This window comes from Zalophus californianus, chromosome 2, assembly GCF_009762305.2.
Source record: "Zalophus californianus isolate mZalCal1 chromosome 2, mZalCal1.pri.v2, whole genome shotgun sequence".
Classification (NCBI taxonomy): Eukaryota; Metazoa; Chordata; class Mammalia; order Carnivora; family Otariidae; genus Zalophus; species Zalophus californianus.
The window spans coordinates 1,850,854-1,858,178 of NC_045596.1; positions in this window are offsets into that span (position 1 = coordinate 1,850,854).

Genomic DNA, 7,325 nt, shown 5'->3' on the forward strand with positions numbered 1-7,325 from the left:
CTCTGTGCCTTCATTTGTTCATCTGCCAAGACTGGTGATGTCTGTGCCTGTGGCCGGATGGCCATACTAAGTAAAATGTCCCTCCAGCCTGGCCCCGGCCCGGGATGAGGGCTCTCCGTTCAGGTGCCCGCGTGCATGACACACACGCGATCTTGCTTAGGTGGCGTGTGGCCCGTCCCCGGCACAAAGGGGTCTCCGGAGATGTTCCTTGCAATGATGGCGATGATGATGAAACATGCAGGACTTTTTCTCAATGGTCGGAGGTCCAAGGGGACATGGCAAGTCCTGGCGTGGGAGCGGGATTCCCGGTTTGTGTCCAGCTCGGCACTGACGCTGTGTGACCCTGGCTCAGCCCCCTGTCCTCTCTGGGTCAGGCTCTTCAAAAGCAGAGGAGGGGACTGGCTCCATCTCCTGGAATCCCCTGCCACTGTGTCCTTTACCCAGGACACCCACACAGGGGGCCCCTGGGAGCCGGGGCTCCACTCCTGGTGGGCCAGGGGCCAGGATGGTGGCTCCAAGGGGTAAAGACTGTCGAACTCCCCTTTCCTACCCTTACCGCCCCTGTAACTTGGCTCTGTGTGCCATCCTGGAGCACACCTGTGCAGAGGGAGCAGGCAGACAGGTGGACAGATGGTCCAGGCCAGTCCCTGTCAGCTTTAAGAGAAGAGGAGTGGTGACAGGGTCTTGGCCGGTTCAGGGAGTCCCTCAGGCCTTCAGAGTCAGGGAAGAGCCCATCAGGGAGGCTGGCCTGGGGGAACAGAGGCGAGTGGGTGGGATGCAAACCTGCTTTGGCCTTTCTTGTTCACGTGGACAGAGGGAAGCAAGGTGCTTGAGTTAGCCCCTGCCACCCGTCCCTTGACAGAGATGCAGGCACGCGTGCAGCCCTGCAGATGGGAGGCCTGAGGGAACAGAGGGACCATGTGGCCCAGCTTGGTCACAGACGGGCTGGGTCCTGGGTTTGAACTTGGCCACCCCCATTTACCAGCTGTATGATCTTGGCCAGGAGGTCTCGCGCTGCTGAGCCTGGTTTCCTTATCTGAGCCTCTACCTCACGGGGGCGGGGGGGGGGGCAGGTGATAAAGGTGATGAACATCCGAGGGGCTGGTGACGGCTGGGCCACCTCTGCTTGGGAGTAGGGGTGGGGCCAGGCATGGAGAGGCCTGGGGCAAAGGGCAGGCTCCTAGTCCCCGCCTGCCCATTTGGGTCTTGAAGCAAAGGCCTGAGTCTTATCAGGAGTGGCCAGGATTGGGGACCCACGTGGGTCCTTCCGGCTTCTGTCCTGAAAACTCTGTGGTGAGATGCTGAGGCTCGGTGACCTAAGTTAAGTCCCAGGCATAGGCGTATGTGGTCCTTAAATAACCCCCGGTAGTGGGGCCTGCGTGGGCAGCCTGGCTGGGAGAGGTGGGCTGCAGGTGGCCTGGGGATGCAGGGTTTGCAGTCAGGAGGAAGGCTGCTCTTTGAGCCGTGGTGACGGCCATGGAGACAGGGACAGGCTGAGCCAAGGGCTGGCAGTGGGGAGGGTGGTAGACCAGTTTGACCAGAGTGGCCTGGTGTGCACCAGGTAAGGTGAGGACATGGATGGGACAATGGGGGCAATGGGCAAAAGGGCAGAGGGGCCTAGGAGGCAGGGGCAGGGGCTCTCAGAATGCCGAAGTCCTCCCCCAGTGTTGGTGGCCTTTCTCCAGAAGGCCTCTGGATCTCTTCAGTGGCCCTGACCGGGCACTCACCGGCTGCAGTTCCCCTACGACCCAGAGGTGGTGGGGAAAACATTCCGGGCTCTGTGTAGCCTCGGCGGGCAGGCCCAGCTTTGCTGCCCGACCCCCTCCTCAGCACCCCCGTGGGCCTGTGCATATGGGAGGGTGCCAGAGGGACAGACGGAGCTGCCTCTCAGCCCCAGGCCAGGAGACCTGAGCCTCCTTCGTGAATCATCCTTCCTGATCCTCAGGTGTCAGAAGCCCCTGGCTCTGGGTCACACTGATGGATTTGGCCTTGGGGGCCAGGCTCCCCGAGCTGCACCTTGAACTAGGAGCAGTACAATTATGAGGCCAGCCCCAAGGCCAGCTGTGGCTGGCTCTCCTTGGGGAGGGGCCTCCCTGTGCTCGAGGTGACAGAGGTCCCCTCCCCACCTCCTTCCGTCTCCCCAGGCACCGGAGATTCTGACGTTCCAGCCCTGAGGCCCCCTGAATGGTCAGCCCATGCGGGAACCTGCTGGCGGGACTCCTGTTTCCTTCACCCCTGGTCCAAGGTCCAGTGGGGACTGACCCTTGGCCCACGTGGGCTGGCCATGCTGGGTTCCAGCTCTCTTTGCCAGCTGGTCTCCTGGAATGGTGTGAGCTCGCTTGGCTGCTGGAGGCAGTGTCCTGGGGAGGTCAGCGGGGCCTGAGGAGTTGGCAGGGCACCCTTGTGGTATCCACACCCGTACCCCCTGCAGCCACACTCTGATTCCGAGAAGTGCCCTGTGTTCCCTTGTGAATCAGATGTTTATTGTGCGCTTGCCGAGCCCAGGGTGGGGATGGCCTGCTGCCAGGCATGCCTGTTCCAGGCCACTGGGTGGGGTGTGGGTGCCTGCCTGCTGGAGCCTGCAGAGGGAGTGAGGTCCCCGCCCCAGGGTCGGCCAGCCTGATGCGTGACAGCCCCAGGCGGTGGTGTGTGTGCTGTGACGGTGTGAGCCCCCCTCCGTGCGCGGGGTCTGAGCCGCCCGGCAGGCTTCGGGGGGGCTTCTCAGGACTGGCACAGAGCTCCTCTCAGGAAGCAGAGGGGAGCCTCCTTCCCCACACAAGAGCGGCCTGTGTCTGCCTCATGTCTGACTGACTAGGCTTTAGTTCCTTCCTTGTGAAACAGGATGAAACCAGTGCTAATTCGTGGTATCCTTGGGAAAAGTACACGAGATGCTGCTGAGGAGCGCTCACTGTGGGGCCCCGGCGAGGCCGCACCCCCAGGCCCAGGCGGGGCTTTCCTGCCTGGGGGCCCTGCACAGATCGCGCAGCTCCATTTGCGGATGTCCTCCAGCCTCGGCTGAAGCGATGTTGTAATCCAGCAGCCCTGCTCTGTAGCCTTAGAGAGCCCTGTGTCCTCATCCCCCGAGCTGCCCTTGAGGCCCCACCCACTGCCTTGAGCTACAGGAAGAGCCTGTCAAGCCCCTAGCCCTCACTGCTGGCTGCCCCCCCCCCCCCCCCCCCCCCCGCAAAGCAGGGAAAGGTCAGAGGTTGACCTTGGGGCCCAGAATGGCAGGATGGGGCCTTCGCTTGGCCCCACACTCCACTTGGGGCTCTGGCCGGGAGCTGGGCCTTTGCCACCCTGTACCAACTCTTGCCTCTGGGGCAGAGGTCGACGCCCTTCAGAAAGCTGCTGCCCCCAGCCCTCTGCTGGGTGCTCTGGGTACCAGGCCCGGGCTCAGCTTGGGCCCCTGGAGTAGACAGGCCCACAGGCTGGAGGGCAAGACTCACCCGCAGACAGACACCATGGGTAGCAGCTCAGCCCTTGGCCGGCCCTCCACCCCTCCTCCCCCAGTCCATTCCCTGGTCACCACGCTTACCTCTCTGCCTCCCCCTACGCAGCTGGGAACTCTCGAAGGACAGGACCCACATAGACCTGGCCCAGGGGAGGGTGAGGATGCATGTGGGCTCTCCCAGTGGGAAGTCCCACTGAGGAGTGTCGCAGAAACTCCCGAAGGCCCGAAGGGCTGCGGGCAGGTGGCACCGGCCGAGGCCGGGCCCTCTTTGAAGTTGGCTTGTTACGACCTGCCCACGTTCAGCTGTCCGCTCAGCGTCTGAGACCGGTGCGCCCCGTCGTCCGGGAAGGCCTCGGCTGCCCAGCTGGCTGAGCTGCCGGCCAGATGATCATGGCTGTTGTGCCTCAGCCTTGCTGAGAGGTTCCCACTGCAACGCCACGGCCCAGCTGGCCACCCTGCCCCTGCCCCAGCCCTGGGCTCCAGATGCTCTCCGTGGCCCCAGCATGGTACAGACGGGAGACTCGGGGGGGTGTCCTTGGGACCCCACCGTAAGTGTGGCGGTTCCTTCCTAGAGACCTATGTTAGGGCCAAGACCGGGGTCAGCCTGGGCTCCCCTGAGCTGCAGGCCACTGTGGGCACCTGGTCTTTGGGTCACAGGGAGCCAGTCCCCAAGGTGGGGTCCACCAGGGTTGGATGTGCTGTCAGCAGGAGGGCGGTGAGGAAGGACCCAGAAGCCCTGAGCACACAGGTGTGAGGAGGACAGCCTTGTGTCAGAGCGGGAGGGACGTGTGCCCAGAAACTCATTGCCTACCTTGTCTTCGGAAGAACGTCTCTCCCTGATCCAGCTGCTTCCTCTCCTGTTTGGGGCCAGAAAGGGAGGAGCGGTTTGTGCTGACTCCCTGGGTCCCCTGATGGCCAGGCAGACACAGTGCTGGGAGCCAGGCCCTGGCGGGCAGGTCAGTGGTCAACTGGGCAGGCAGAGGGTGGAGGGGCTGCGTCTCCTACCCCTCAGCCCAGGATGGCAAGTGGCTTCCTGCTGCCCTCACGGGCGGGCCTAAACCCTCTAGGAATGCAGGGGGGCCTCCTGGTGCTGAGCAGGTTGCATGGAAGTGACCTGGCTAGGAGGGAGCCTCGGAGCCCCCGGAGGCGGTATCAGGCCACCAAGGCCTCCTGCTGACCCGCCCAGCTCTTATCAGAGCTGACGGTGCTTGGTGCTGGAGGCTCAGGCTACAGCTTCTGCCACCCTGCTTCCGACCCTGCCCCAGGACCTCGTCTGTGTTGGGGGCGCACACAGCTGTCCTCCCCTCTGCCTCCTGTCTTCTCTCAAATCCCAAAATCCCGCTCAGGAAGGAAGAGGGGCCTTACCGCGACATTCTGCTGCCCGGCATGGGCCAGGGCTGGGGTCCCCGGTGCCGGCTCCTTGCCACAGCGAGCTACTTGGGGTGGACCATGGGGGCAGGAGACTCTGGAATAACCTCCCCCCGCCCCTGCCGCCCTGTTTGGTTCCGGGCCGTGGGCTGGGGCTACCAGAGGAGGGTCATGCCTGGCCTTTCTGGCGGGGGCCTGTCTCTGATTTGGGGGTGGGGTACGGGGAGAGTCCCAGGCTGGGAGCAGACCCCGAGTGCTGCCCACCTGGGCCTCAGCTCCAGTGGTCCACAATGGAGTGAGGGACGGAGCCCCTCTCTGAGGCCTGACCCATTCTGGGGTCCTGGGCGCCTGCCCTTGGAAGGTTTGCCACCTGGGTGGGGACTCTCTGAAACCAGTCTTCCCATTTTCCTGAGACTGTGACCGGAGGGTACAATGCTGTGGTCGGTGGTAGCTGTGCTCACTGCGGGGCAAGAAGTTGCTGGGGAAGGAAGAGGGTTGAGAAAGAGACACCCCTCCTGAGTGGATCTGGGAGGCCCTGTGCCAAGCTTTCCAACAGCCAGGGACCGCGGGGGCACTGTTCCAGGGCTGGGTCTTGGGAAGCCCAAGCCAATGGCCTCCGTGTTGAGTCATGCACCCTCTAAGGCCTGCACGGGGCCCTCCTGGGTGCCTGGCCTGCTGGTCCTGGCCCTGCTAGTGGGCAGCACCCAGGAATGGCACGGGAGGTGCTGTGGGGGGCATCCGTGGTGGGGCCTCTGTGAGGTGGGAGCAGGAAGGGGACAGAAGGGGCCAGACCAAGGGTCCTGCACGGTGTGCGGTGTGCGTGTGTGGAAGCTCTAAAGGAGAGGCCTGGAGAAGGCAGAGGGCGTGCAGAGGTTAGGCCCCGGGGCATGGGAGGGTATTGCGCAGGGGTTGGTTTCTATTTTCAAAGCTCACTTGGGTCTGGAGACCCTCCCACAGACCCGTTCCCCTGCAGCCATGGCTGTGGGGAAGTGTGGGTGGAAGCGGGGGTCAGCCCTGCAGGAGGGCTAGGTGCATGGTGGGGACAGGGGTCTGCTGACCCCGGTGGAGTCAGTGACCCCCTGCTGAGGGAGCCCTGGGGCTGCGGGAGAGGCAGACCTGGTAAGCCTGGGATAGCCCTGGGCCCTGGCGGTACTGACTGCACCCCATCCCCACCCCAGTCTTCTTGGCTGGCTTTTCTGGCCCACAGTGGTGTGACCCCATGGCTGTCTCCTTAGGGAAGGGGAGGGTGTTCCTGTAGCAACCCCCACCCCTGCCCCGAGCCGTATCCCCTTCCCGCTCAGTGCAGGCTGCCCCAGCGTCGTGGCAGGTTTTCCGCCAGGAGGAGGCCTTGGGGGCCAGCACGCAAGAGCTTGGTTCCTGGCTCTGCCGCCTAGCAGAAGCCTCCGCCCCGCTGCGGGCCTCAGACTGAGTGCTAGATGAGCGTCTGCTCTGTCCAGGAGGGCCCAGAGGGGCAGAATGAGGCAGGCCCTTGGCCTGGGGGGTCTGTGAAGCTTTCCAAGGCTCTTGGGAGGGGGCTAGGGTGTAGAGAAGGCGGGCAGACGGGAGCGCTCTGGCCATGGGCCCCTACGGGTCTGGGGGCCGGACTGGAGCCTTCCACGCCCCAGGAAGGGCCTGGCCTGGGATCCCTAGGCAGCAGTGGGGCGAGCTCCCACCAGAGAACCTCTTCTCCAGCAGTGCTGGCTCTGAGAACCTCCTGCCTGACTGTGAGGCATCAGGGAGTGTCTCGGGGTGATGTGAGCTGGGGCGGAAGACCAGGCAGGAGTTTGTCAGGTGGAGATAGTGAGAGGAGGTCGGGGAAGGGTGTATGAGGTGTGCAGCATGGCTGAGCACCAGCGGGGTAAGGACTTTGAACTTGAGCCTGGGTGTAGTCACCTTTGAGAACCACCCCTCTGCTGTGGCTGGGACCCCGGCTCAGAGCTGGGGGTAGGGCGGTGGGGGGGGGAACGGGAGGGCGGGCCTGGGTGCAGGATCTCACGGGACCGCTGGCCTCGGAAAGGGGACAGTGCGGAGGACAGGCTGGATGGAGGCCCCCCCTCCCCCGACAGAGGGCCTAGATTGCGTTAGGAGGGGCGGGGGAGGCAGGGGGCTGGGCCCCCTTCCCCGCCAGCCTGGGCCCCCCGCCAGACCTTTGCCTCCCTGGGCCCCTGAACAATGGGGCAGTGTGAGGGCGCCTGGGAACGGTCTGGTCCCCCGTGGGCCTGCGCTGAGGGGCGCGGACAGGAGCCAGCAGCTGTGAGTCATCTTGTCTGGCCCCCAGGCCCGGGGTTCCCGAGGCAGAGGAGGAACGCGCTGCTCTCAGTTCCTCTCCCTGGGGCCGGCCTGATCCTCCTTCCCTCTTTTGCCCCTCTGTCTTGCTACTTCCTGTGTCCTCTCTCCAGCTCCCTCCCTTCTGGGCCTGTCCCTGCCTCGCTGTCTCTGTCCAGAGGCCCAGGCCTGGGAGTGGCTGCAGTGGGGGGGGGGAATCCCCCCTCGGCTTTGACCGCTG